At 43.7% G+C, this 27,128-nt stretch overlaps 2 protein-coding genes across 2 annotated transcripts in view; one reads left to right on the top strand and one right to left on the bottom strand.

Moving 5' to 3' along the window:
- The window catches only part of LOC140485995 (putative claudin-24), an 81,310-nt gene extending 70,915 nt beyond the window's left edge, over positions 1 to 10,395 (bottom strand). The window contains exon 1 of the mRNA XM_072584499.1: positions 10,300 to 10,395. The gene's annotated coding sequence lies outside the window, so the exon portion shown is untranslated. The remainder of the gene's footprint in view (positions 1 to 10,299) is intronic.
- The window catches only part of wwc3 (WWC family member 3), a 193,974-nt gene that overhangs the window by 35,058 nt on the left and 131,788 nt on the right, over positions 1 to 27,128 (top strand). The window lies entirely within an intron of this gene.

Genomic DNA, 27,128 nt, shown 5'->3' with positions numbered 1-27,128 from the left:
TAGGTGTAGACAGGATATATTGAGTGAATCCTTAGAAGAATATAAAGGCAGGTAGGAATATACTTTAAGAGGGAAATCAGGAGGGCAAAAAGGGGACATGAGATAGCTTTAGCAAATAGGGTTAAGGAGAAACCAAAGGGGTTTTACAAATACATTAAGAACAAAAGGGTAACGAGGGAGAGAATAAGGCACCTCAAAGATCGGCAAGGTGGCCTTTAAAAGGAGCCGCAGGAGATGGGGGAGATACTGAACGAGTATTTTGCATCAGTGTGTTCTGTGGAAAAGGACATGGAAGATTTAGAATGGAGTGATATAGATGGTGACATCTTGAAAAATGTCGGTATTACAGAGGAGGAAGTGCTGGATGTCTTGAAACGCATAAAAGTGGATAAATCCCCAGGAGAATTGAGTGCAGGAGCTGGGAGGTCATGTTGCAGCTGTACAGGTCATTGGTTAGGCCACTGTTGGAATATTGTGTGCAATTCTGGTCTCCTTCCTATCGGAAAGATGTTGTGAAATTTGAAAGGGTTCAGAAAAGATTTACAAGGATGTTGCCAGGGTTGGAGGATTTGAGCTATAGGGAGCGGCTGAACAGGCTGGGGCTGTTTTCAGCATCGGAGGCTGAGGGGTGACCTTATAGAGGTTTACAAAATTATGAGTGGCATGGATAGGATAAATAGGCAAAGTCTTTTCCCTGGGGTTGGGGACACCAGAACTAGAGGGCATAGGTTTAGGGTGAGAGGGGAAAGATATAAAAGAGACCTAATGGGGCAACATTTTCACACAGAGGGTGGTACGTGTATGGAATGAGCTGTCAGAGGATGTGGTGGAGGCTGGTACAATTGCAACATTTAAAAGGCATTTGGATGGGTATATGAATAGGAAGGGTTTGGAGGGATATGGGCCGGATGCTGGCAGGTGGGACTAGATTGGGTTGGGATATCTGGTTGGCATGGACGGGTTGGACCGAATGGTCTGTTTCCATGCTGTACATCTCTGACTCTATGACTCTGTGACCTGATCAGGTGTGCCCTAGAACTCTGAGGGAAGCTAAGGAAGTGATTGCTGGGCCCCTTACTGAGATATTTGTATCATCGAGAGTCACAGATCAAGTACCGAAAGACTGGAGGTTGGCAAACATGGTGCCACTGTTTAAGAAGGGTGGTAAAGACAAGCCAGGGAACTATGGACCAGTGAGCCTTACATCAGTGGTGGGCACATTGTTGGAGGGAATCCTGAGGGACAGGATGTACATGTATTTGGAAAGACAAGGACTGATTAGGGATAGTCAACATGGCTTTTCCCACTCAACATATGGGAAATCATGTCTCACAAGGTTGATTGAGTTTTTGAAGAAGTAACAAAGAGGTTTGATGAGAGCAGAGCGATAGACATGATCTATATAGACTTCAGTAAGGTGTTCGACAAGGTTTCCCATGAGAGACTGGTTAGCAAGTTTAGATCTCATGGAATACAGGGAGAACTAGCCATTTGGATACAGAACTGGCTCAAAGGTAGAAGACAGAGGGTGGTGGTGGAGGGTTGTTTTTCAGACTGGAGGCCTGTGACCATTGGAGTTCCACGAGAATCGGTGCTGGGTCCATTACTTTTTGTCATTTACGTAAATGATTTGGATGCGAGCATAAGAGATACAGTTAGTAAGTTTGCAGATGACACCAAAATTGGAGGTGTAGTGGACAGCGAAGAGGGTTCCCTCAAATTACAACAGGATGTGGACCAGATGGGCCAATGGGCTGAGGAGTGGCAGATGGAGTTTAATTCAGATAAATGTGAGGTGCTGCATTTTGGGAAAGCACATCTTAGCAGGACTTATACACTTAATGGTAAGGTCCTAGGGAGTGTTGCTGAACAAAGAGACTTTGGTGTGTAGGTTCATAGCTCCTTGAAAGTAGAGTTGCAGGTAGATAGGATAGTGAAGAAGGTGTTTGATATGCTTTCCTTTATTGGTCAGAGTATTGAGTACAGGAGTTGGGAGGTCATGTACAAGACATTGATGAGGCCACTTTTGAAATATTGCGTGCAATTCTGGTCTCCTTCCTATTGGAAACTTGAAAGGATTCAGAAAAGATTTACAAGGATGTTGCCAGGGTTGGAGGATTTGAGCTATAGGGAGAGGCTGAACAGGCTGGGGCTGTTTTCCCTGGAACGTCGGAGGCTGAGGAGTGACCTTATAGAAGTTTAGAAAATCATGAGGGGCATGGATAGGGTAAATAGGCAAGGTCTTTTCCCTGGTGTGGGGAGTCTAGAACTAGAGGGCATAGGTTTAGGGTGAGAGGGGAAAGATATAAAAGAGACCTAAGGGACAACTTTTTCACACAGAGGGTGGTGTGTGTATGGAATGAGCTGTCAGAGGAAGTGGTGGAGGCTGGTACAATTACAACATTTAAAAGGCATTTGGATGGGTATATGAATAGGAAGGGTTTGGAGGGATATGGACCAGGTGTTGGCAGGTGGGACTAGATTAGCTGGGCATGGACGAATAGGGCTGAAGGGTCTGTTTCCGTCCTGTACATCTCTAAGACTGTATGACTCTACACTGCATGAAGCACACAAACTACTTCTACCCATACTACTTCTACCTAGTACAGTCCAGGGTAAAGGGCAGTGAAGTAGATGATTTCGACGGAGCTGTCAAAGAGCCAGCAGGGTCATGATGGGCAGAACTGCTGCCTTCTGTGTTGTATCATTTTGTGAGATTCTGTGTTGTTGGAATGCATGTGTCCCCCATTTAATTTAAAAATCAGGTAAGACTTACTGTCCTAAGGCTGGGTTATTGACGCTGCTTTGAAGCAGGAATGGCTGCATTATAAATCAGGCACCCGGCTTGATGCTCAATCTTTTTTTATTTCTCATGTATTCCTTCAGCTGCGTTAAATGGTGACTAAATCCAAATGAGCAACGAATGTTTAAGGAGACTTTGTACCATCGTCATGTAATTTTGGAAGGGGCTGGGTAGGGAGGTTAACCAGTGGGAGATCATTCTGACCCCTCTGACTGTCAGGTCAGGGGTTTCTACCTTACCTGGAATGTTGCCACTGACTAGACTGGGGTTGTTGGGGGGTGAGGGGTGAGGTTTTAGCAGGTACCGAGCAGCCCATGTGTTCCTTTCGAAGTAATTAGTTTGTTACGCCTCATTGGTAGGGTAGTACACTGGAAATCAATCCTTGCTATTCCTGAGAGCCATCACGCAAGTGAAAGAGATTTTAAAAGCACACAGAATCTCCAAATTCACCTATCTTTTAGGTTGACAGAAAGTATGGAGCAGGTCTCTGCACTGAACATGAGTGACCGGCTGCTTATTATAAATATATAGGTTCTAGCTACAGATAGGAGAAAGTGAGGACTGCAGATGCTGGAGATCAGAGCTGAAAATGTGTTGCTGGAAAAGCACAGCAGGTCAGGCAGCATCCAAGGAGCAGGAGAGTCCGACGTTTCGGGCATGAGCCCTTCAGGAATCATGATTCCTGAAGAAGGGCTCATGCCCGAAACGTCGACTCTCCTGCTCCTTGGATGCTGCCTGACCTGCTGCGCTTTTCCAGCAACACATTTTCAGCTCTAGCTACAGATAAGCAATTTTTGACGTATAACTCTACTCGTTAAAACACAACTTGATTATAAAACCCCTCCTGTACGTGCACATACAAAATAAGCTTGGGTGTAATGGGTGCAAGGGGAGCGCAGTTCAGTGGTCCCTGTCTATAGGGTTTGCTGAGCTGGTTCTTGTGCTGATCAAAACACTGCTCCTCCATCTTCCTTCTCCAGCTACTCCCGCTTGTTTGCAAAGGGTACAGGGTGACTGTGTCCCACTTACAAAGGTGTCTGATTTATAATTTAAAGCTTTAGCAGCTGATGAGGGGGAAATACACTGGCCACCTTCAGGCTTGAGATTTCTTTTTAACTTGAGAGCATAGACCCTTTCAGCAGTCTGATGGCTTCTGCCTCAAACATTCTCATCCACAAGCTGTTCGGCCACCTGGCAGCTGATTGCATAGTTGTTAGCAGGCAGGTGAGGAGGTCGTTGCCATTGATAACCGGTCACCATTTCAATCAGCTCCATGTTGCAGGCAAGATCTCCATTTTGTACACCGCCCCCTTTCTCCACCTCATCTATAACTAGAGTTGCCCCATTGTTTGAATCGACTGAAATGGAAACAGCACTTGCAATGAACGTCAGGTGAGTTGGATTTAAAAAGTGCAAGAACAAGTCAACAGTGTGTGGTTTTTAAACCAGTCTTTTTCCATTTCAGGCAACAATGAAAATTGCAGAAAAGTTTTAAGATGTGATCTTTGACTACATGCATATCTTAAATTGCATTGTGTTCAGACATAGTCGAAAAGTGTGGCACTGCAGGTCAGGCAGCATCCGAGGAGCAGGAGAGTTGATTTTTTGGGCGTTGGCCCTTCAGGAATGTTCAGACATGTTCGGAAACACATCCATGAAGTGGATGGGATTGAATCTGGACCTCCTTGTTCTGAGGTAGTGACACTCCCTCTGCACTATAAGACCAATAGCAACACCGGTTGATGTGGAGGTGCTGGATTTGGATTGGGTGGACAAGGTTGGAAGTCACACAACACCAAGTTAATACTCCAACAGGTTTATTTGAAATCACGGGTTTTCGGAGGGCTGTCCCTTTGTTACTTCATCTGATAACGGACTAGAGCTCTGAAAGTTTGTGATTTCAAATAAACCTGTTAGACTATAAACTGGTGTCATGTGACTTCTGATCTAACACAGTTTGAAGTAGATATTTTCCATTGAATTAGTTTTATTGTCAAATGTTATCCAGTACAAAGTACAGGAGTGAAGTGAACAGTGTCACCACATGGAGCCATCTTAGGTACAAAGTACCGAGGTACAAAATCTTAGGTACTAAAATAGATTAGGTGCAAAAATAGACAAATAAAAATAGTGCTTCATGGTATAAGTTAGGAAGATACAGAAATAGAGTTAAAAAATAAACGTTTTCTGTAGCCTGCAGTCTCCCCACATGTGCACTGCTGGGCTCGAGATCTGTGATAGGCTGACTGCACTGGGCCCTAGTCTGCTGGAAAATCCTTCCAGATCCCCAGTCCAGCCCTCTGACTGCTGCCACAGCATCACTATTCTCTTCACAACCCAAGGTAGAGCTTTTAAAAATAAAGCTAAAATATTAAAAAAAAGAGAAAACGAGAGACTGTCAGAAAGGACGAGCCTCAGGCTGAGCCCAGAAGCTGCCTACTCCACCACTGTCGTTCTTGGGAGACGTGTCCTAACTCCGTTTGTTCTGTGTTCTATTGATCTGTTCTAAGATGGTATTACACACCTGGAACTGGTGACACATGAAGCAAAGTGCGGTAAGAACAGAACAGAGCTGAGCGGGATTGACTGGAATAGTGGGAGAAGATGGTTGGGGTACAGTCAACATCCATTCTCTCTGGGAAAGGGAGGACAAACTAATCCAGAGATCCTCGGATGATAAAGCCGGTAGAAATGAACATGAGCAAGAAAACGTGTACTTCTGACAGGTGGTAGAAAACCCAGAGGAATACTGAAGACTGAGGTGGGGTGGTAAAAAAAGACACGTGAGGAGCAAAGAGGATTTGCGGGGAAAGACTGGCAGCTAATAACATGAAGGGAAGTTCCAAAGTCTTTGCCTTCAGTCTCTGTCTTTTGCCAGTTAGCCAACTGTCTATCCATGCCAGTACCTTGTCCCTAACAGCATGGGCTCTTAATTAGCAGCTTCTTGTGTCAGCGACCTTCTGTAAATTTAAATAGATCTTGTTCCATTGGCTCTCCTTTGTCTAGTTTGCTCATTACCCTCCTTGAAGAATTTAACAGATTTATCATGTTTGACTTTCTCTAGACCAAACCGTATTGACTCAGCCCTATTTCACCGTGCACTTCCAAGTACTCTGCAATCTCACCCTTTATTAATGGGCTGTAAAATCTTACCAATGACTGAGGTCAGGCCAACCGATCTATAATTTCCTGTCTTCTGCTTCCCTCCCCTCTTTAAACAGGGGTGTTACATTAGCCACTTTCCAGTCCTCTGGGACTCTCCCTGACTCCAGTAATTCCTGAACGATCACCACCAATGCCTGTACAATCTCTTCAGCTATCTACTTCAGAATTATGAGACGTAGCCCATCTAGTCTGGGTGACTTATCCACTTCAGGCTTTTCAGCATCACTAGCACCTTCCCCTTACTGCTTTCTTTAGTTGTCCCCTGCTTGTTTTTTAAAGGATTCCCCATCCTCTGGCTTCCCACTAATCTTCACCAGATTGTGTGCTTTTCCTTTTGCTTTTTTGCTGTCCCTGACTTCCCTCATCAGCCATGGTTGCCTCACCTTCCCCTGAGTATGATTCTTCTTCCATGGGATGAATTTCTGCTGTGCCTCCCAAATTATCCCCAGAAACTCCCACCATTGCTGCTCCACCATCTTCCCTGCTAGGTTCCCCTTGCAATCAACTCTGGCCAGCTCCTCCCTCATGTCTTTGTAGTTACCTGTATTCAATTGTAACACGTTGTATCGGATTCCCTTTCAAACTGCAGGGTGAATTCTATCATGTTGTGGTCACTGCCCCCTCGGGGTTCCTTCGCCTTCAGCTCCCTGCCTCATTACACATCGCCAAATCCAGAATTGCCTGTTCCCTAGCAGGCTATATCACAACTTGCTCCAAAAATTTATTTTGTAGAAAGTCCTCCAATTCCTTTTCTTGTGATCTGCTATCAACCTGATTGTTCCCAGTCCAACTGCATTTTGACGTCCCTCGTGATTATTGTAATCGTCCCCTTCATACTTGCCTTTTCTGTCTTCTGATTTGTTTTCCTCCCACGTTCTGATTATTAATAAGAGGCATGTACACCACCCACATCAGGGTCTTTTTTCTCTTTTTGCAGTTCCTTACTCAACCCACATGGATTCTACGCCTTCTGACCCTACATTGCTTCTTGCTATTGAATTTAATTTCATTTCTGACGAGTGTTTTGGAATCAGATGCTTTCTGAGGAGGCAGATGGAGCCTCAGTTGAGCATCTGACCTGAAAGGTAGCACTCCTCAGAGCTGCACTCGCCATTTTCAACTTGGCTGTCTGCCCTGGATCTAAATATGGAAGCTCTGCAGCAGCCTTTCCCAAATCACATCTGGTAGCAGTTTTTTTGTTTGCTGCATGAGGCTGGTGGAATGCAATACTTCTTTCACTAAGTTTGCCTGTGTAACAGTGCAATTCGTACACTTATCGGTGGCCTGATTGGGAACTGTAAAGTAGAAAAAAACTTGCTTTTGTACTGCCCCATATTTGGCATTGTGCCAGTCTGTATAATCGTTTGCATTCTTTAAAACTAGCCAGATAGTAGCCTTGTCACTGATGCTCCTCATACCCTGGGTGGTTGACCCCGATTTGCACCATGTTTTTGGCATTGTAGGATTTTCAACTAACAGCTGACCTCAGTGTCTCGACAACTTAATCAGGTTGGTTTTGATGTGGTGATTGCTGAAAATGCCTGTGTATATAGGTTAGTCCCCTTTCTGCAGTCATAAGGTTTGCAGGATGCAACTATAAGTATATTAATCTTCTTGCAGAAATAGGTTACTGTCAAACTGGAAGAAAAGCTTGTGTCAAGACTATTCATGAGGTGAAAAGAGTGGTTGGATCATTTGCCAAACTTGAGATCTAAAACATTTCTGGAATTTCCCAGTATTCCTTCTAAGCCTGTATCTTGAAAGCTAAGCGGTAATTTACTATGACACTTTTTTTTTAAACAAAGTGAGTTTGTGGTTTTTGTCTTGATAGAACATTGTGCAAATTGTCAGCACCGAGAATTCCTCTATCAGTACAGTACTATTTGCTGCCACAAGTTGTCTAATTAGTCCCATATCCCAGCTCTATCCCGATAGCCCTGCATGTGTTCCCTTTTCAAGAATTTATCCAATTCCTCTTTGAAATTGCTTCTCCCAAGCTGTACTGCACACTAGACCTGACAATTGTTGTATTTAGGAGAAAAAATATTTTCCAAATCTGCTCGCTGCCCATTAACTTAAATCTTTGTTCTCTAATTACTGACCATTATGCCAGTGAAGTTCCTTCCTTACTCCCTCGGAACCAGTCCCCACTTGTCACTCTCACTTCAGCCTTCTCTGCCTTAATAGAATCCCTAGTTTTTTTAGTATAGAATTCCCACATTGTGGAAACAAGCCATTTAGCCCAAAAAGTCCACACCGACCCTCCGAAGAGTAACCTATCCAAGCCCATTCCACTACCCTGTTACTCTACGTTTTACCCCTGACTAATACACCTAACCTGAACATTATGTGGGCAGTTTTGTATGGCCAATTCATCTAACCTTGTTTGGACTGAGGGAGGAAACCGGAGGTAACCCATGCAGACATGGGGCAAATGTGCAACTGGACTCGAACCTGGGTCCCTGGCGCTGTGAGGCAGCAGTGCTAATCAGTGAGCAGAGAATGTTCACAGCTTTTCAAGTCTTTCCTTTCTAAAGCCCAGCTTTAAAAGAAATCCCACACTCATTCAGGCTTCTCCGATATACTAGAAGTCGTGAAATTCAAGATTGGTTCTGTTTGTTTTTCATTTGTGAGCCTACGAAAGCCAGTAAACACTTTGTAAATTCATTTTACGTTGAATCCTTTTAAGCAGCAGAGAGAGGAGACTTTTCATGGTGACAATTTGCAGACCAGATGCGTTGATTAAAAATCCTGACATTAGTAGCAGGCTCTAATTCATGACTTAACATAACCTATCCATCCTGGCTAACTTTAAAAAAAAATTATCAATAAGGCTGCAAAGTTTTCTTTTTGTAACTGCTACAATTTGACATCCATCTAAGTATTTGTGGAGAGACATACTATTAGTAACATCCAAATAACTGACTAACCAAATACCGATTCCAGTCAAAATAATTTGGCCGGATAATTTCAAAAGGCCTTAACTTCGCTGATTCTTTACTTAATCTGGTAGTTTCTAAGTTTTTTACAAATATTATTTATGGGTGCAATAGGTAGGTAACGCAGTGTTGATATTATTGATAGTTCAAAATTGGAACTAATATCGATGATGTCAGTTCAGATTCCATTTGAAAATTTGAATACTGTTTAAATTTAAACAAGATTTTATCAATGAAACTGATGACAAAGCAGTGGAATTGTTGTAAAAATCCAACCTCTTGACAAATATCCTTTTAGGGAAGGGAATCGTCCATCCTCATCCAGTCTGGCTGATGTGTAATTCAAAAGTCATACCAACACAGTTGACTCTTAACTGCTCTTGAAAGCGTTGGTTTAACCCAACTGTACCAAACCAGCAACTAAAGGTGGGCAATAAATTACTGTCTCGCAAGTGACATTCACAACCCAGAAATGAAGATAAGCATGCAGAAGATTGCACAAGAATCCTTTCCTTTTAAGTGTTTGTATCAAAAATGGCTAAAGGTTGTCAATTTAAATATAATGCAAACTTTTTAATTCTTGAGAGGATGCAGCCGACATTTATGAATCTTTCTAGTTTTGTGAGAGGATGGGCTGGGCTATCTTATTGTACACCATGCAGTGCCGCTTAAGCTGGTGAAGAGAAATAAACCATTTGCATTTGTATAGCATTGCCACACAACTGTGGGAGGTGTCCCCAAGAGCTTTATAACCAGTGAAGTTAATAAAGGAAATACAACAACAAGCTTTCACAAAAAAACAGAAATCTAATGATGATGAGCTTTTGTGATGTCGTTTGAGATGTGAACTTTGGCCAAGATGTAATGTGAAGAACCCCCCCCACCCCCTCTGTTCTTACAGAATACAAGCAATTTTGCATCCACCAGAGAGCACTGATGGGACCTCGCTTTAACACCTCATCTGAATGACGGTACCTCTGATCAGTACTGTACCGTACGGTACATACGGCCAGCTCCTGGGAGGGGCACGTGAAACTGCAGCTTCTTGCTCGGAATTGACTCCCAAGAAATACTTAAAATAACATTTTGTGCAGAGATACCAGAAGCTCAGAATGCTGGTGGGCAAGTAGGGACGGGAAATAAGTTTAAGCTGGGGAAGGGGTTGAGGCCCAGATGGTGGGAAGCTCAAACTGCGGAAGGGTCTCTGCATTGATCCAAGAATGAATTAATAGCGAAAGAATTGATTTGTTGCTCTAGACTCAAAAGTTAGTACTGAATTTACATCAACAGCCAAGATGTTCATAGCACCAGTATAAACGTTATTATCCTTTAATTGCTCCCATGGGTACATTATTCTCTGGGTATTAAGAGCAAATGAATTGAACAACTTACTGTTTGCAGTTGATTAAAGATCTTGCTTCATCTCTGTCACAGTGCAAGTTCTTCAGAAATCCAGCAGAAGAGTTGAGCTGTTTGGTTCCATTATTGTGACCGTTTTTTCTTGGAATAAGTCGAATGAAGTAATTTCTGTTTTTTTTAACCTTTTTTGACAGTCGGTAAGTGTTCCAGTTCTGAAAGCTTTCTGTACTTTGTGTTGGAATCACAATGTATGCGTCAGCATTGGTGCTCACTGCGACACCGATTGACCCCTGTAACAGTGTTTCTGAGTAAGTGATTGGTCCGTACTAAGGTTTTTAACCTGATAAACCTTTGAATGCCCTTGTGTGATGCAACATCTGTCGTATGTGAATGTCTCTGTCAAGGTAAAAGTGTTGCTTGCCCAGTATTTTTTGTATTTTAACATTTCTCCCACGTTATTGAACACTTTATCAACCATCTATATACTGCTTCGATTGACACAATGCTTCTTAATCTACCTGAGTGTTAAAATTACAGGAAGCGGCAATAAAGTTCAGGCCTAACAACATAAGTTGAGATTCAAAGGGTTTCTTTTCCCTGACAGGGATACATGGAATTTAAATGTCAATGAAAACAGCTAAAAGGGTAAAAAAGGGAATTTGCATTTCTGTAGCACCTTTCACAATTCCACAGACCTTCCAAAGCACTATACAGCCAATGAATACTTGCTTGTAGAGTAGACACTGTTATGATGTAGGAAACAGGGCACCCTGTCTGCACCCAGAGAGTTCTCAAAAATAGCATTGTCATAACAACAGAATAATTTCTGTTTCTTGTGTGGGTTTGAGGGATAAATAATTCACCATGACATCGGGAATGACTCCCCACCCTCTTCAAAATGCTGCTCTGAGACCTTTAACATCCATTTGAGTCCTGAGTGATTCAGAAGTCAGTATCTCTGACCGTGCAGCACTCCCTCGGAAGTGCATCGGAGTCGCAGCTCAGATTTCTAGAGTGGGACTTGCGTCTGTATCAAGTTTGTGGGTTCGCAGGTGCTACCGCACAGATCCCCCAAGGGACCTGGCAAAGAGTCCCATAGCACAATATTAAGAGTTACTCATCCTTGCTCCTTTATTATAAAGGAGTCCATGCTTTTTGGAAGGAGCTGTAATGAGCACATGCAGAGTAAAGGACACTCGAGGACACATTAATAAGCTGACAGCACTCATCACCATGGAGGTCTCTTACTGTAAACTTAACAGAATTCCATCTTTAAAATGTCATTGCCCAGTCTGTCGCAGGGCAACAGAGGAAGTGGTGCAGTTGATACGGGCTGCAGAGTATAAAGGGACGGGAGCAGTGCCACACGAAGTCAGCAGTGACCAGACTCTGTTATTCCAATAACTTTGACCTTCTGTAAATTTAAACTCGGCTGTGTGTATCCTATCCTGGTTTGCATCTCATTTTTTAAAACAGAAGATGCTATATAAGTATAGTTAAAAATTATACGACACCAGGTTATAGTCCAAAAAGTTTATTTGGAAGCTTTGTTCAATATATCGCATCAGTGTATGACACTATAATCTTGTGCTATAAATTCTGTGTCCTAGGATCCTGCCCCACTAGTTACCTGATGAAGGAGCAGCGCTCTGAAACCTAGTGTTTCCAAATAAACCGATTGGACTATAACCTGGTGTTGTGTGATTTTTAACTTTGTCCACCCCCATGGCTCCTTCGCATCATATAAATCTAGATTATTGCTTTATGGGATTGATGAGAGACAAAAGGCAATGGGAATAGCCACAAGGTTCAATGTCAGGTGAAGCAGCACATTACCTGAACTTCACACAATCTCGGAGAAAGTGAGGACTGCAGATGCTGGAGATCAGTGTTGAGAGTGTGCTGCTGGAAAAGCGCAGCAGGTCAGGCAGCATCCGAGGAGCAGGAGAATCGATGTTTCGGGCATTACCCTTCATCTGGTCTACTGTATTCGCTGTACACAATGTGGTCTCCTGTACATTGGGGGAGCGATGTGTAGACCCGATGGATGCTTCGCAGAACATCTACGTTCTGCCTGCAGAAAGAAAAAGGACCCGGAGCTTCCTGTTGCTTGCCATTTCAACACCTCGGCCTGTTCTCTGACCAACGTCTCTGTCTCAGGTTTGCTGCAGTGCTCCAACGAAGCTCAGCACAAGCTGGAACCTCATTTTCCACTTGGGAACGCCGCAGCCTTCTCGACTCCAATATCGAGTTCAACAGTTTTCGAGCTGGAGACACCTCCTCCCATGGTCTGTACCCTCACACAGCTGGCCTTGTTATCACATGGATTGCTATTACCCACAATCTATATTGTTAGCTACTAACAGTCCCCATCAGCGGCTATTCAGTCTCCAAGGCTGATTGTTGTCCACTCCTTTGCCTGTTCTTCTCTCTCTTTGGGCTCTATCTCCACCTATTATTTATTCCTCACCCTATCTTCTGCATAAAAACTGACTTTGTCCTAACTGCTATCAGTTCTGAGGAAGGGTCACTAGACCCAAAACATTAACTCTGCTCTCTCTCTCTCTGTAGGTGCTGTCAGACCCGCTAAGCTTTTCCCCCAGTTTCTGCTTTTGTTTGACGTCACCCATTGGGTGATTTAGAAAAGTAAGTTGGAATCTTGATGAGAGCCATTCAACTTCAGTCCGATTGAGAATCCGACAGAGTGGAAATTTAACTGTTGGATTGTAACCTCCCTTCTTGTGTTGACCCGTAACCACAATGAGCTTTGTCCACACTAGCACTGTCAAAACTAACCCACGAGTCTCCCTGTCGGCCAGGGAGATGAACTCAAGGGTTTTGTAGCCAGCTCAAGACAACATAAATTTGTTGTGAGGAGTGAATTGAGTGTATTCACCAGAAGAGTGGTTATCTAACCTTTCCTGGGTTCAGGAAGCCCGCATGAATGAACACAGAAAGGTTCAATCTCCACAATTATTCTTTCGCTTCAGCCGCTCGCTCATGAGACTGTCCTGTCGCTGTTTGACTCTTGGTCATAAAATGTGACAGCACGAGGTTCCTCATTGGCCCATCTCGTGTGCTACTGCCAACTTTCTCACCAATGCCCACGTTGTTCAGGAGCTGGGGAAATTCCACACCAGCTTATTCAAAACTCTGCTACCCACGTTTGGAATGGCTTTTCTCGAGTCTTATTACTGGAGGCAATTAATATCCGAGCATGTCCTAATACAGTGTCATTCTGCGTTGGAAGCTGCTGCTGTAAAGTCAGTGGACCATTTAGGAGAAGCTTTCAGCATGTAGACCTCCATCTGTTGAACTCTGACCCCGACCTTGCCCCTTGTCTTTTGTGATTTATTTCGCTGCATATCTGCCTTGTTGGCTCTTTTGAATCACAGGTGGTAAAGGTTAATCACTTGATTAGTGGTCCCTTTGGGTGGAACTCATAGCCTACTGGACTTGCCTTGCTGTGTGACAACCACAAGTAGAATACTGGATTAGTGGTGCTGGAAGAGCACAGCAGTTCAGGCAGCATCCAACGAGCAGCGAAATCGACGTTTCGGGCAAAAGCCCTTCATCAGGAATAAAGGCAGTGAGCCTGAAGCATGGAGAGATAAGCTCAGGCTCACTGCCTTTATTCCTGATGAAGGGCTTTTGCCCGAAACGTCGATTTCGCTGCTCGTTGGATGCTGCCTGAACTGCTGTGCTCTTCCAGCACCACTAATCCAGTATTTGGTTTTCAGCATCTGCAGTCATTGTTTTTACCTTGATTTAACCATAAGTAGAATGTCAAGTACAAAAACACCATTCTGTTTTGGAATTACGTATCACATTCCGTGCTCTGCGGAATTGCTGACTATGCATGGTAATGAAAGATAACCTGCAAATGGTACAAGATACAGCATTATATTGCATTTGACAGGTTGCAGGAAGTGATGTAAATTCAGGTCCTTCTTTTAATTGCAAAACAAAGGGAAACTAGAGGTGACAGACATAACTCCTTGGGAATATTGTCAGATAATTTGGATGGCAATACTGAAATTTGGGAGGAGCGATACAAGAAATGTTCTGTCCTATTCCATAAGGTGTCTATCACTTTGTTTTTTTTTAAAAAAGAAGCGCACCTCATTCTGTATGTGAGATTTGCTAAATCCATCGATTCAAAGACATTGACAACACAAGAGGAGACCACTTGGCCCATCATGTCTGTGTCACATTATAGATCTGACTAACACATCCAATTTCTCAGTTGTTGGCCCAAAAGCCTGAAGGTTATTGCAATGCAAGCGAATATCTAAATACTGCTTTGATGTTACAAGGGGTTCTGACTCAACAAACCATTCAGGCAGTACTCTCTCATCATACTCTAATTAGAAACCAAAATTCTTAACTCTCCTTTTAGGCTTCTAACTCTTCCCTTAAATCCCTGGTTATTGAACCCTATAACTCGTGGAAAAAGATGCCTTCCAGTCCACCCATTCAATGCTCCTCATAATCTTATACCTCCCCCCCCCCCCCCCCCCCCCCCCCCCCCCCCCCATCAGATCACTTGCTCAAAGGGAAGCAGCATAGACAGGCAGGAGGCTGGAAGAACACAGCAAGCCAGGCAGCGTTGGGAGGTGGAGAAGTTGGCATTTCGGGTATAACCCTTCTTCAGCCCCAGCCTACAGCTCAGTCAGCATCCTGGTAAATCTCCCATGCTTGTAATTAAGAGACATCCATGGTATGTGCATCGTTCAAATTACTGCAAACTCCATCACCAATAATAACGCAACTCGTTGTTGTGCACTTGTAGTGAAGGATTGTGACTGGAAATTAATGAGAACTGGCTTACACTGCCATGAGGATCACAAACTAGAGGATGAGGAATTAAAACAATTGGAGAAAGGACCAGGATGGCAAATGTGATTTTTTTTATATTGTAAACAGGGAGCTTCTGTGATTTCAAAAGGGAATTTCCACACATATAAACGTGCACACAGAGGAGAAATTAATCGGGCATTGGGCAATGTCAATAACTGAATGGCGTGATGGATCAAACAATTATCTTTTGTGTCTTAAGATGCTATGATTCTTTTGTGTTGCTATGGTCAATGCTGCATAGAACTGGACATCATTTACCACCTCATAAGAAGGAAGAATGGCGTTTGTTGGAGTTCTTTGTCAATGATTTAGCTTGCTAGATTGCTATGTTCTCCCATCATATTGGAGCATAGGACTTGTTTAGGGCAGGAGTAGGCCATTCATCCCTTTGAACTTACTCTGCTAGATTCCTGATGAAGGGTTTATGCCCGAAATATCGATTCTCCTGCTGTTTGTATGCTGCCTCACCACCTGTGTTTTTCCAGCGCCATACTTTTCAACTACGATTTTCATAACTATTATTTTCACTTCAATTTTGCTTGTTATTCCATTTCTTACACTTTTTTCCAGGGTAGACGTTCTCATTTCCTTCATGATCACATACACGCTGTGCTAAATCTTCAGAGTAATATTCATTCTTTGCCTTTAGCTCATTGAAGCGCTGAACCTGTTTGGATCTTTTGTCAGGTCCTCTGAGTCATTCCTTCATTCCTAGAATAAATGACTCCATTTGGTCTTGAAGGAGACGTAGGGTTTTGGAGGACTGAAACTCTGTTTCACTGGCATGACGCTGGGGCACAAACATTACCTCGATGAGTTGTCTCAATTTGGCCTCTGTTCCTTTTGAATCTAGCAGGTTAATGGTAATGGAAGTGGGTTAAAATATATTATATATAGTGTGATAAAAGTGGGTGGTATTTGGCACTATTCCCTATGCCACAGTTCCTGGCAAGGGTCATTTAGTTGTGCCAATGCTCTCCCACCTCTGCCTCAATTGAATGAGCAGTCTTTCTGGCTTGCTACCAAATGAGGCCATTTTAGGTTGAGAGATCAAATCCCCAGTTCAGGACCTCCTCTCATTGTTGTTGATATGAATCCAGCAGTGACTGGCTGGCTTGCTTTCTGGGGAACATGAGACGTAATTCCTGCCAGCACTTGTTTTTGGGCTCCTGGGGTGGGGAGGATGTCCCCTCTTTACCAGGCATTTGATGCCCATGGGACCTGGCATTGGGAAAGTGGGCATGCTGGAAGGCTCAGTGCTTTTCTCCCATCCCCCTACCCGTGCTGCCCGCAACAGTGCCTGATTGGCACTTCATAGGGCAGGCTATCCCACTGGTCTCTCGCTAGCAGCCGAGACCCTCCATGGCTGATGTTCAAAGGTCAGCTGGGCCTTCTCCCTGGAATTGGGCCTGACAAAGAGTGTAGAGAGAGGTCACACAGAACAGGACAAGCCTCTGGAAGAGGGAGGGGAAGGAGCAAGGGGAACAGGTCATTCAGCAAGAAGCCCGTATCCACTGGAGGGTGTTTCAGGAGCATTTCACTTACTGGTAGGTGACACTCTTGACGGGGAAGCGGTGGGGGGGGGGGGGGGGGGGGGGTGCAGTCTTATTAATCGGCCATTTTGGAGTACAGTCGGGGAGTATGACTTTGCGTAGAGAAGTGGGTAAGTTCTAGGGCTGTCTGCCCCCTGCTGTTGTGGATGTTGAGAGTCCATAAGGGATATAGAACAAAAGCACGGCAATGGAGGCACACCAACCACGGTCTAAGGGGATGGTGGACCCAGCTCCAGGATCTCCACGGCCATCTTGTGTCTACTTTTGGGAATTTGAGGAACTGCCCGTTACCATTGCTGCATCCAGGCCCAGCGTGTGCACACTAGACCTGCACCGTGTTCAGACATTCTCCTAAGGATTGCGTACTCCACAAGTACAAACATGTCTTTCAATGGTTGATTGGAGCTTTTTGGGTGTCAGCAGATCATTTTTATAGGTTCATGTTGAATGCCTGCTAATTTTGTTATAGTTCTGCTCGGCTTATGAAAATGTCTGGTTGAGGTGCAGTTGGGAGATTTGGATTGGAAAGGACCACTCCTTAGGCAGCCAGAGAATGGATGTGAACAGAAGTTTTTAACATCTAGAACCCGGTGATTCCCTCATTGCTACTTGTCCTGTTCCTAGTTGCTGTGTTGAAAGGGGTTGATTCAGGCCCTTGGCCAGGTTCTTACCAGAAGCAGTGAGGGGGCTCAATGGGTTTAGCTAGTTGTTTGACTTGCAGGAAGGAATGTCGCATTGCCTGCTGTTGGGATCAGACCAGACCAGACCAGGACAAGGCACGAGCAGCTGACTCTGTTCTGCTGTGAACCCCTCGTGAGTTAGGAGCAGCAGGAATATTTCCCCTTTTACTCCTAGGACTTCACAGTCCGAACTCAGCTTGTTGTGGCTTGCACTCAGTGGACCTGACCCCCGCACTCCCTCTGAGCCCTACCTCCTGTCCCTCTGACCCCCACTCCATCTGACTCTCTCCCTCTGACCCCTACTCCCTCCCCCCTTCCCCAGCTGTCTGTCTGGGCACCTTTCCTATGAGCCGTGGGTCTAGCTGAGTGTAGGCTGGCCCCCTTAACCATGTCATTAGCTGAGGCCTGGTCACCCACCACCTTTTTCTGCTTTGAAACATCGAGGCCTTTGTTTCAGACTTTTCTGCCTTGTGTTCTCACTGATGTTTCGACGCAGAGATTTGTGCTCACGATGGAAGTGCATTAACGTTAGCATGTCTACATGAACCTTCAGCGAGGGATTGCTCTTATCAGTTGCAGACCCTTGTTCACCACGTAGCGAGTGATATCAGCGGCTCCTTGAGACTGCACAGCAGGTACGTTCAGAGAGGTCCATCCACAACGAGAGCAATGAATATAGAAGCAGGAAGTGGAAGTCTGCAGAGAGAGGGAGTTTTTTTGTGTGTGTACTTTTCTGTTCTGATTTTAGCCACACAATTGAAACCAGCTGTAAATTGTAGAATATAAATGATCTAATAACTATCACTCCTTGACCTATTAGGCCTCCCCTAATCAACTCCTGGCTGCTCAGAGCATTTAACAATCCGTTTACATGGGCTGGAATGAGTGGTATGCCAAGCATTCCTTGTACTAACGCCCTGAGGCTGGGTATTTCCAATGTGCCAGACATGACTGCTGTGGACACTGTTGTACAATAGCTCTTGTGTGCTGCTGCACTGAGGTTCAGGAAAGCCTGAATGTGCTGGCTCCTGGGAGCAGGCCGTGGAGCTAACGTTGCACAGCCAGGGCTCCAAAGGAGGCATCGCGCAGGGGTGCAGTTTGGAGCTGCCTTTCTGCCTCCTCCTGCTGAGGGTGTTGCCAGCAGCTACAGCCAGCTGTGTGTGCGATTCCACTCTGCTTCCAGCCAGACCCACTGGCGGAAAACTGATTCTATCTTTTGCACAGCCTTGCAGTGAGAAAATGTTGGCCAGGCAAGGAGGCTGAGTCTTAACAACAAGGGGCCACATTAGCTTTTACCTCACACTTCCTCAGCCAGGGCACTCTGCTTACTGCAGGCTGTGAAAGCCACCTTTGTGTATTCACCCACTGGGTTTCAATAGGGGAACAGAACAGCACCATCCAAAAAATGAAAATGACACCTCAATCTCGTTTTAATCTGTCCAAATCCTACTGCCTCGTACACGTTTCAGTGTCATTTTGAACAGAGAAACTGCCTTGATCACCCAGTACACTGGAGAAAGAAAGAAGTTGCCGTTCAGTAAGCATTTTAAAGAAATTATTATGATGTGGAGGGTTTTAAAGTGTGGGACATTTTATTTTGTAAGGGGCTCTGGTAAACTTTGTGCATGGCCTCACAGCAAGGCAGATCAGTGTACTTTATATTTAAAATTGCTACTTTCCCCTCCCTTTTCTTTCAGTGTAAAGAAAACAATTTGAGTTGAGCCCTGTCTCTAAACTTTTCTGATCTGCTGCAATTTCCTCCCATCTGAACAATGGGTTTGGCATACTCCACTGAAGCTTGGAAAGTACACACTGATGCTTGTTGGTAACAGGAAGCCTTTATTATTAGTAATAGTTCCTTCAGAGTTCCTTCTGGTCTAACGTTGAGCTGCAGGTTTACAGTAAAGTTTGAGTGAACTCTCCCTGCCTTTCTGCAGGCGGGAGTTGTTTTGTTCTGTCATTTACACCGTGTTGAGTGACCATTGCGATGGAGAGACCAGGGATTGTTCACCTCGGTGCAAAGAGAAGATTCACAGGATTTCTGAGATATTCGCTCAAAGCTCTGAGGGGCTTTCATAGAATAAGTAATGAGAAACTGTTTTGCACTGGGGTCACCAGAGGACACTTGAGACAATTGACAAAGAACCAGAGGGAAGGTTTCTTGTGTGTGCAGTGAGGAACGTTCTAGAATGTACTGTCTGAAAGGCTGGTGGTTTGCAGGTTCAACAGGGACTTTCAAGAAGGGAATGGATAAATACTTGAAAAGTAAAAATGTGCAGGGCCTTTTGGAAAAGAGTTAGGGAGCGAGTTCAATTGGGTAACTACTTCAAAGGACTGTACAGCGTGAATGGATGGAATGGTCTCCTGTGATCATGTGTTTTAGTTCTCTTTTATATCCTTGTTATTGATGTGCTTTATTGGAATCTGTAAAATATGATGCTTGATTAAACAGGCACTCGTTGTTTTGCAATATTGCTTTTTTGCCAGTCTGTTATTGATTTCTGTCTCTCCTCCCACACCCCAATTCCGCCTATGTATACAAGGTCTTTTGTTGTAAATATCTGTCTTGTTTTAACGATTCATGTGATTTCCCCATGTGTAAAGACTTAACTCCAGTCATCTTTCTGTTTGGGATGTTTGGCTCTTGCAGATGCCAGTAATTGAAAGAATTGAAATGGTTCAGGTTTTCGTGATAAATTGTGTGTGGTTTATTGTGTCCTTGCAATGATACAAAACTGGAGTTTTGTCTGGTTTACGGAGTATGGAATGCTGATCAGCAGCATTCCTCTTCCGCATCTGTCTCTAAAACCATGGACCGTACCAAAGAATATTCGCTCTGCAGACTGCATACTGGAATAGGAAATACCCACAGTCACATAAAAGGTACTTCAGCAATAACTTACTGTTCCAGATAGCACAAAATTACAAGACCACAAATAGGTTGGTCTCTTGGGATAAATGGAATGATAAATATTGGATTTCTAAACCTCTTAATAGCATCTATAAGCTAGCCAGGACTCGAAGTACAAGTTTTATATCTGCTTGCTCTCTTTTGGAGCTGCAGTAATTTGGGAGATGTGAGCTCAGAACCGATACATTAAATCAGTTTTAAATTATCAGTGTCGTCTTCATCCTCAGTCGGATCTGACCGTGAAGAAACCATGAGAGAAAGGGGGTGGGGAAGAGAGAGAGAGAGAGAGAGAGAGAGAGAGAGAGCGACAGTTTGTCAAGAAGTAGGAGGGGGGTCTGAGAGGAAAATAATCTAATAGGAGGCGTCACAGAAGGCTGAGTAGGGTTTGAGGGGGTGGGGTGAATGGTGGGAGAGGTGGCCAAGGGGTTGAAGAATGTACAATCTAATTTAAAGCAAGTACTTGGAAACCGTTGCCACTTCAGAGTTAGGTTTTCGTTTTAGGCCCTTGCCCGACATGTTTGCAATTATGGTCAAAGAAGTTAGCTGCTACCTGTCAAAAGTAATGATATGGAGGTGTTGGTGTTGGACTGGGGTGTAAAAGTTTAAAAATTCCACAACACCAGGTTATAGTCCAGCACGTTTATTTGGAAGCACTAACTTTCAGAGCAGTGCTCCTTCATCAGGTAACTAGTGGAACAGGATCATAGAACAGAGAATTTATACTAAAAGATCCAAGTGTCATACAACTGATGCAATATATTGAACAAACCTAGATGGCTGTTAAGTTTTTAATCCCTTAGAATGGGGATGCAGGGTTTTGATTCATTTAATCCTGTGTCCTATGATCCTGCGGCACTAGTTACCTGATGAAGGAGCAGCGCTCTGAAAGCTCGTGCTTCCAAATAAACCTGTTGGACTATGACCTGGTGTTGTGTGATTTGTAACTTTGTCGGAATTAAGAAAGATAATTCGCAGAGAGAAAGGAGTTAGATCTGTGCAGTGCCCTTTTGAATTGAATGCCTTCCACTTCAATGTGCTAGTATTTCTCCCCATTGGGCAAGCTAGCTCTGGGCAAAGGAGATGCCTCATTATTGGTGAGAATACAGAGTTACGCTGTTAGGTGGATTCCTTCTATCCAGGGTTGTAATGAAGAAACAGAGAGGCTCATGTTTTTCACTCTGAAAAGGAGAAATGTTTAAGTTATTAAAAATGAAGGGCTTGCATTTAGACAGCACCTTTCGTAAGTCCTGAATACACCAAAACTAATGATGTATTTGATGTAATGTTATAAATATACACTGTACTCCGCAAGGTCCCATTTAAAAACAACAATTACCGTATCGACTTGAGTGATGTTAGCTAAGAGATTAGTCGAGACCAGGGTACAGGGAGAGTTCCACTTCTCTCCGTTGAATAGCACGATTGCCATTTTAAGATCAACCCAAGGGTGTAAATATTGGATCTAGGCATAAGATGACAGCGGTGTTGTAGCACTCCCTCAGTACTGCACTGAAGTGTCAGCATGGATTTAATCCTGGTTGGGGGAGGGGGGCCGACATGTTTGCACTGGCTTTCAGAGCGCTGCTCCTTCATCAGGTGGACTATAAGATCACATGACACAGAATTTGTAGCAAGGATGTTTGCTGTGTCCTTACAATCTTAAACTCAACAGCCACCTGATGAAGGAGTGATACTCCGAAAGCTAGTGTGCTTCCAAGTAAACCTGTTGGACTGTAACCTGGTGTTGTGTGATTTTTAACTTTAGCAATAGATCTGTCATGTCAGCCACAATCTTACTGAATGGCGGAGCAGGCTTGAGGGGCTGAATGGCCTACTCCTGTTCCTATATTCCTATTAATTAGTCTATAACAAATCAGTTACAACAGGAAGGAATCACAATGGTGAATGTGAGAACAGTGCCTTTTAATATCGTTTCCATATGTTCGATATGAATTTCCCAGCTCTTGACGTATAATATGGAGTTTGCTTATTTTGAATCCAATTTTTCAAAGACTTTGTTTTCCTCCTGTATTTGCATGGTTCTATTTCACAAACTACAGGGGACTATCTAACTGCTTTATTCTCTTCAAATTTGCATTTCCTCTGTCAGTCTAGCTTTTGTAAAACCCATCGGTTTCAGTGTTATTCATTGGTTCACGTTTGTTTCGAAAAGTGCATTTGCTTTTGAGAAAGCATTGACTGTTGAAAATTTGGAATGATGTTTCCCAGTCATGGCCAATATCTCAATGGCATTATTGAGAGATTTTGAAAAGTAAATGAGGAAACTTAAAATTTATGGTGATATAATTATTTAAAATAATCCCAATAATATTCTGACATAGGCAGAGTGGTGGCTCAGTGGTTAGCACTGCTGCCTCACAGCGCCAGGGACCTGGATTCAATTCTAGCCTCGTGCAACTATCTGTGTGGAGTTTGCACATTCTCCCCGTGTCTGCGTGGGTTTTCTCCGGGTGCTCTGGTTTCCTCCCACAGTCCAAACATGTGCAGGTTAGGTGGATTGGCCATGGTAAATTGCCCCATAGTATCCAGGGATGTGTAGGTTAGATGGGTTGGTATGGGGATATTGGGTCTGGGTGGGCTGTTGTTTGGAGGGGCATTGGGGATATGATGGGCTGAATGGCCTGCTTCCACACTGTATAGATTCTATGATTCTCTTCTATGATCTATGAAACCTGACCAGTTGCTAATGAGAAATGATAGTTGATACCTCTGGATGTTGAGCAGTGACATAGTGACCCCTAATGTTCGGTTTTTCTTCTTCTGGTCCTCTGATCTCAATTAATGTTGTTTCTGCTCGTTTCTGCTTGCATGCACAATTATTTTTTAAAAACCTTTGACAACTCTGGCAAGTGAGGCCTTTATCTTGTTGCAAAAGCCTATGAGTTAGTGACTGAACTGTTTGAGATCCGATGAGGTGAGAGTGCAGTTAAAATCCACCTTCTAATTGACAGAATTGCTGTGGTGTTTGTGTGTCCCAATATTCTGCAAATTGTTAATACCAATTGTTTGTGCTGAGCGATGGACTGTAAAGCAATAGTCCACAGAGAGCTATAGGCAGGGCCGAGGATGGTGATGATGAAGCCTCCAACATTCTTTCCACCCTGTGGATGTGGCTAGAGTACTCCCCAGTTTGGCTACATTCTGATTGTACCTCCCTTGGGTATTACTCCTGAGGTGGGTTTTGAACCCAGTACTTCTGGCTTAGAGGCAGAGGCATGACCATGCTACAAGATCTCTTTTTCTCTCTAATGGAGAGATAAGAGAGAGAGAGGACTGTTTATTTGTAACTGCAGAGGTTAAATCTGAGCAAGTGTAGGATAGGGTGGTGAGACAGGCCTCCACAATTTCCTGCCCTACTTAATACTATTGCAGTCTTTCGAAGGATTTTGTACACTCTGAGAACATTGAGGTTCTGTGTAAGGTTAAAATTCAGCACAGTACTAGGCCCTTTCGGCCCACTGGTCTTGGTCATTGTTTCTCCTCCACAACAGCAACAGAATTCTCCTTTATGTATCTACAGCTCCCTTGCAAGTACTTATCTCTGCTGTGCATCTCAACTCAGTTTGGTAGCAAGTTCCAAACATGATATAATCCCCCCCCCCCCCCCCCCCACTCCTATTTCAATCCCTCACCGATTTTGTCCTCAGAATGATGCTGCATGTGTAATGTACGCACAGCTGTACAATCGCCTGGAAGGTGCCACACTGTCCTCTCTTAAACCATCCCAGTTAAAACCTTATCAGGCAAGGCATTTAATGGTTCTGGCCACTGCAATGAAGAGGCTGTGCACAGTGGCGACAGTTTGGGGGGCAAATTGCCTGTGTCATGTCTCTTTTCCCTCTCATGCCAAACCACCACTGATCATTCTGTGGATCACTGGATGATTTTCTTTTCCTCTCCCCGTCAGGTTCTTTTGTCCTCGGGCCAGCTCCATCCTTACTCACTCAGTGTTGGGGACAGCTAACTCGCCATACAAATAGAGGGCAAGGCCTCAGTGTGATGCCTGTATTATTCGCAACATGTCAAGTCAAGTGTTTATTTTCTTTGTACAGGGTGCCTCAGATTTCCAAACATCCTACGTACAAATGCTCGTATTTAAGAACATGATTCCATACAGGGGTATAAGTTTAAAGATCTGACATATGAACATTTCCTGTACTTACAATGGCTGTTTTATATTGTCCTGTATTGTTCTGACTTGCACACGAGTGGACTTGCGGATGGACTTGATCTGGGGACTGCCTGTACTTACTCTCTGCCTTCACTGACGCAAATTGATGGTCCTGAAGGATTGGTAGAGTTGTCTTTTTTTTTAATTTGAGGAACGGCTGCCAACACATTTATTCAGGGCTTTTGACTTGCATGGAGATCCTGTCCTTAAAAAAAATTCTTGAGCAACCACCAATGAGAGGTGAACTGAGAGCTGATATGCGCTCAAACATGTAAGAAAATGAAACCATTGGAAATCATCCAGCAGTTGGTAGCATTGTGACAAGATTGCACATATTGAATTGTTTGTGTCCGGTTATGCAAATAGACAGAGTTCTGAAACCACAAAGTATAGTTTTCTTATCTATCCTGAGGGCGTGCTGTGGCTACACATACGATTGTACCAATGTAAAGGAAGACTATATCCTGGTTATTATAGACAGAATCGCTGCACTCTTTACAGTACTTTGTCCTGTGTTGGGCTTTGCCTTGACTCAACTCTTAGCAGGATATCAAAGCAGCTGTTAGTCATTTTATCAATTTCCTCCAAAACCCAAGCCACCCTATTGGAACTGGAGCTACAAGTAAACTCTGCACTGTTATCCAAAGATATAAAGCATAAAAGTGATTAACTAACTGGAAGAAGCAATCTAAGTAAGTGAGTGGACTTGTAAATCAGAGAACATGAGTACAAGTTTGAACATATTTTCTTTAAGAGATCTAGAATTCAAGAGCAGGATTCAATAAAAGTGGCCCTACAATTATGGGAATGCCTGGAAAATTCGCTGATATGCTCTTAGTGGGAGGAAACCTGCAATCCTTTCATGTCCTGTCTCACATGTGGCCCAGATCACAGTACAACAGTGTGGACCCTTGATTGTCCTCTCAAATGACCAAGCAAACCACCCATGGAGTACACCTCATGGACTGCAATGTTCCGAGGGGTTCCACAACCGTCTTCTCTGGGTCAGCAGGGGTCAAGCAATAAATGCAGTGTTTGCCAGCTCTGCTCCCACTCTAAGAATGAAAATTACATTTAGTGGTAGCACTGTTGCAGCTAAGCTTGTATTTTGTTTTTAAATTGGCTCACGCTTTGAGAAATTTAGGCTTGGAGTGAGGTGTGAATGTGCTTAAACGAGTTAGTGGGCATTGCTTGACAATGGATAAGACTTGGGTATTGTCAAGTCGTTTTTGCGGTGAGATTGACACAATCCAATCCTTCGCAGCTGCTGGATGGAGTTGTAACAAAAATAGCCGCTTTTTGTTTTCAACAAACCGGTGCTGATGGATTGGAAAGGTTTGAGGAAAGAGATCAGAATTCTTTTACTGTTCATAGCTGCAGAGTAAACCTTTCTATGTGATGGTCCGACACAATTGGATTAAACATTGCGCTCTGTGATTATGAATGATGAATGTGTTTACCGAGTGCACAGAATTCCTCTGGCCTCTTTAAAGAATGTGCTAATTGTTGAAAGTGGATGAATTATTTCTGGTGGAGGAATTCTATCGGAACTTTTTTCCACTTTCACTGTTCATGTTGCTGGATGTGGTTTCAAAGGGAGGCAGTGGCACAATGTTGGTTGATTGACTGTTGGTCACTGGACTTGGTTAATTAACCCAGGTTCACGTTCGAGGGACGTAACTTTGAATCCCATTATGGTTGGTGGTGAAATTTAAATTCAGTGAAGAGCTGGCCTAATGCCAACCATGTAACTGCTGTTGACTGTCATCATAACCCATCTGGTTCACAAAGTCCTTTAAGGGAAGGAAATTTCCCGTGAGCAGATTTGACTCCAACCACATACGTTAAATATCATACAGATGCTTGCTGTGGTCTACAATACCTCTGCCTCTGTCTCTGAGTAGTCAGGGATGTGTAATAAATGTTGACCTAACCCACCCATGTCCTGTGATTTAATTTGAAATAAAAACTACTCATAGTAGTGGATTTGGAGCTGTGAATCGCCTCAAAAAGTCAATGTGCTGATTGCTGACTTGTTGAATGTTTTGGGCCATTTCCAATTGAGAGTATCAGGATAGGAATAGACCATTGAGGTTGTGATCCTTCATGATTCAATTGGAACATGATCGATCCAAATCTGAGTTCCTTTTTGCTCTCTTTCCCTTTGTACCCTTACCTAATAAAAAAAAACTTTTGAAAATTTCACTTGATTTAAATTGAACTTGATTTTTGTGGGGGAAAATCTCTCTGTTTTTGTTTCTCTCTATTGAATCCTTCTTTCATTTTTAACGTGGTGATTAGGTCACCTTCAGTCCTCAAGGGAATACAAGCGAAGTTTATGAAACCTATGCTTACGTTGGACCCCTTCCATCCGATTGTTGCTCTATTGAACAGCTTGTGTTACTGTCCCTTCAAGGCTATTTACCTTTATTGAGGTAAAGTGCAGGCAACATTTGTCAGATGGCAAAAGTGAGCATATTTGAATCCAACCACATACATTAAATTTCATACAGATGCACTTGAAATGTTGGAATACGTTATGCTGCTGTTGGTGTATAAGTTCCAGATTATCCAGTGATGAATGGGAGAGCACTTTGAAAATGTTCTGGTCCAAAGCTGTATCTGGCTCAGAAGAATACCCTTCAGCATGAGCTAGCTCAGAGGTT

The sequence above is a fragment of the Chiloscyllium punctatum genome, chromosome 15 (assembly GCF_047496795.1).
Source record: "Chiloscyllium punctatum isolate Juve2018m chromosome 15, sChiPun1.3, whole genome shotgun sequence".
In the NCBI taxonomy this organism is placed as follows: domain Eukaryota; kingdom Metazoa; phylum Chordata; class Chondrichthyes; order Orectolobiformes; family Hemiscylliidae; genus Chiloscyllium; species Chiloscyllium punctatum.
The sequence above is the reverse complement of the archived record's forward strand: the minus strand, read 5'-3'. Positions and strand labels throughout refer to the sequence as shown.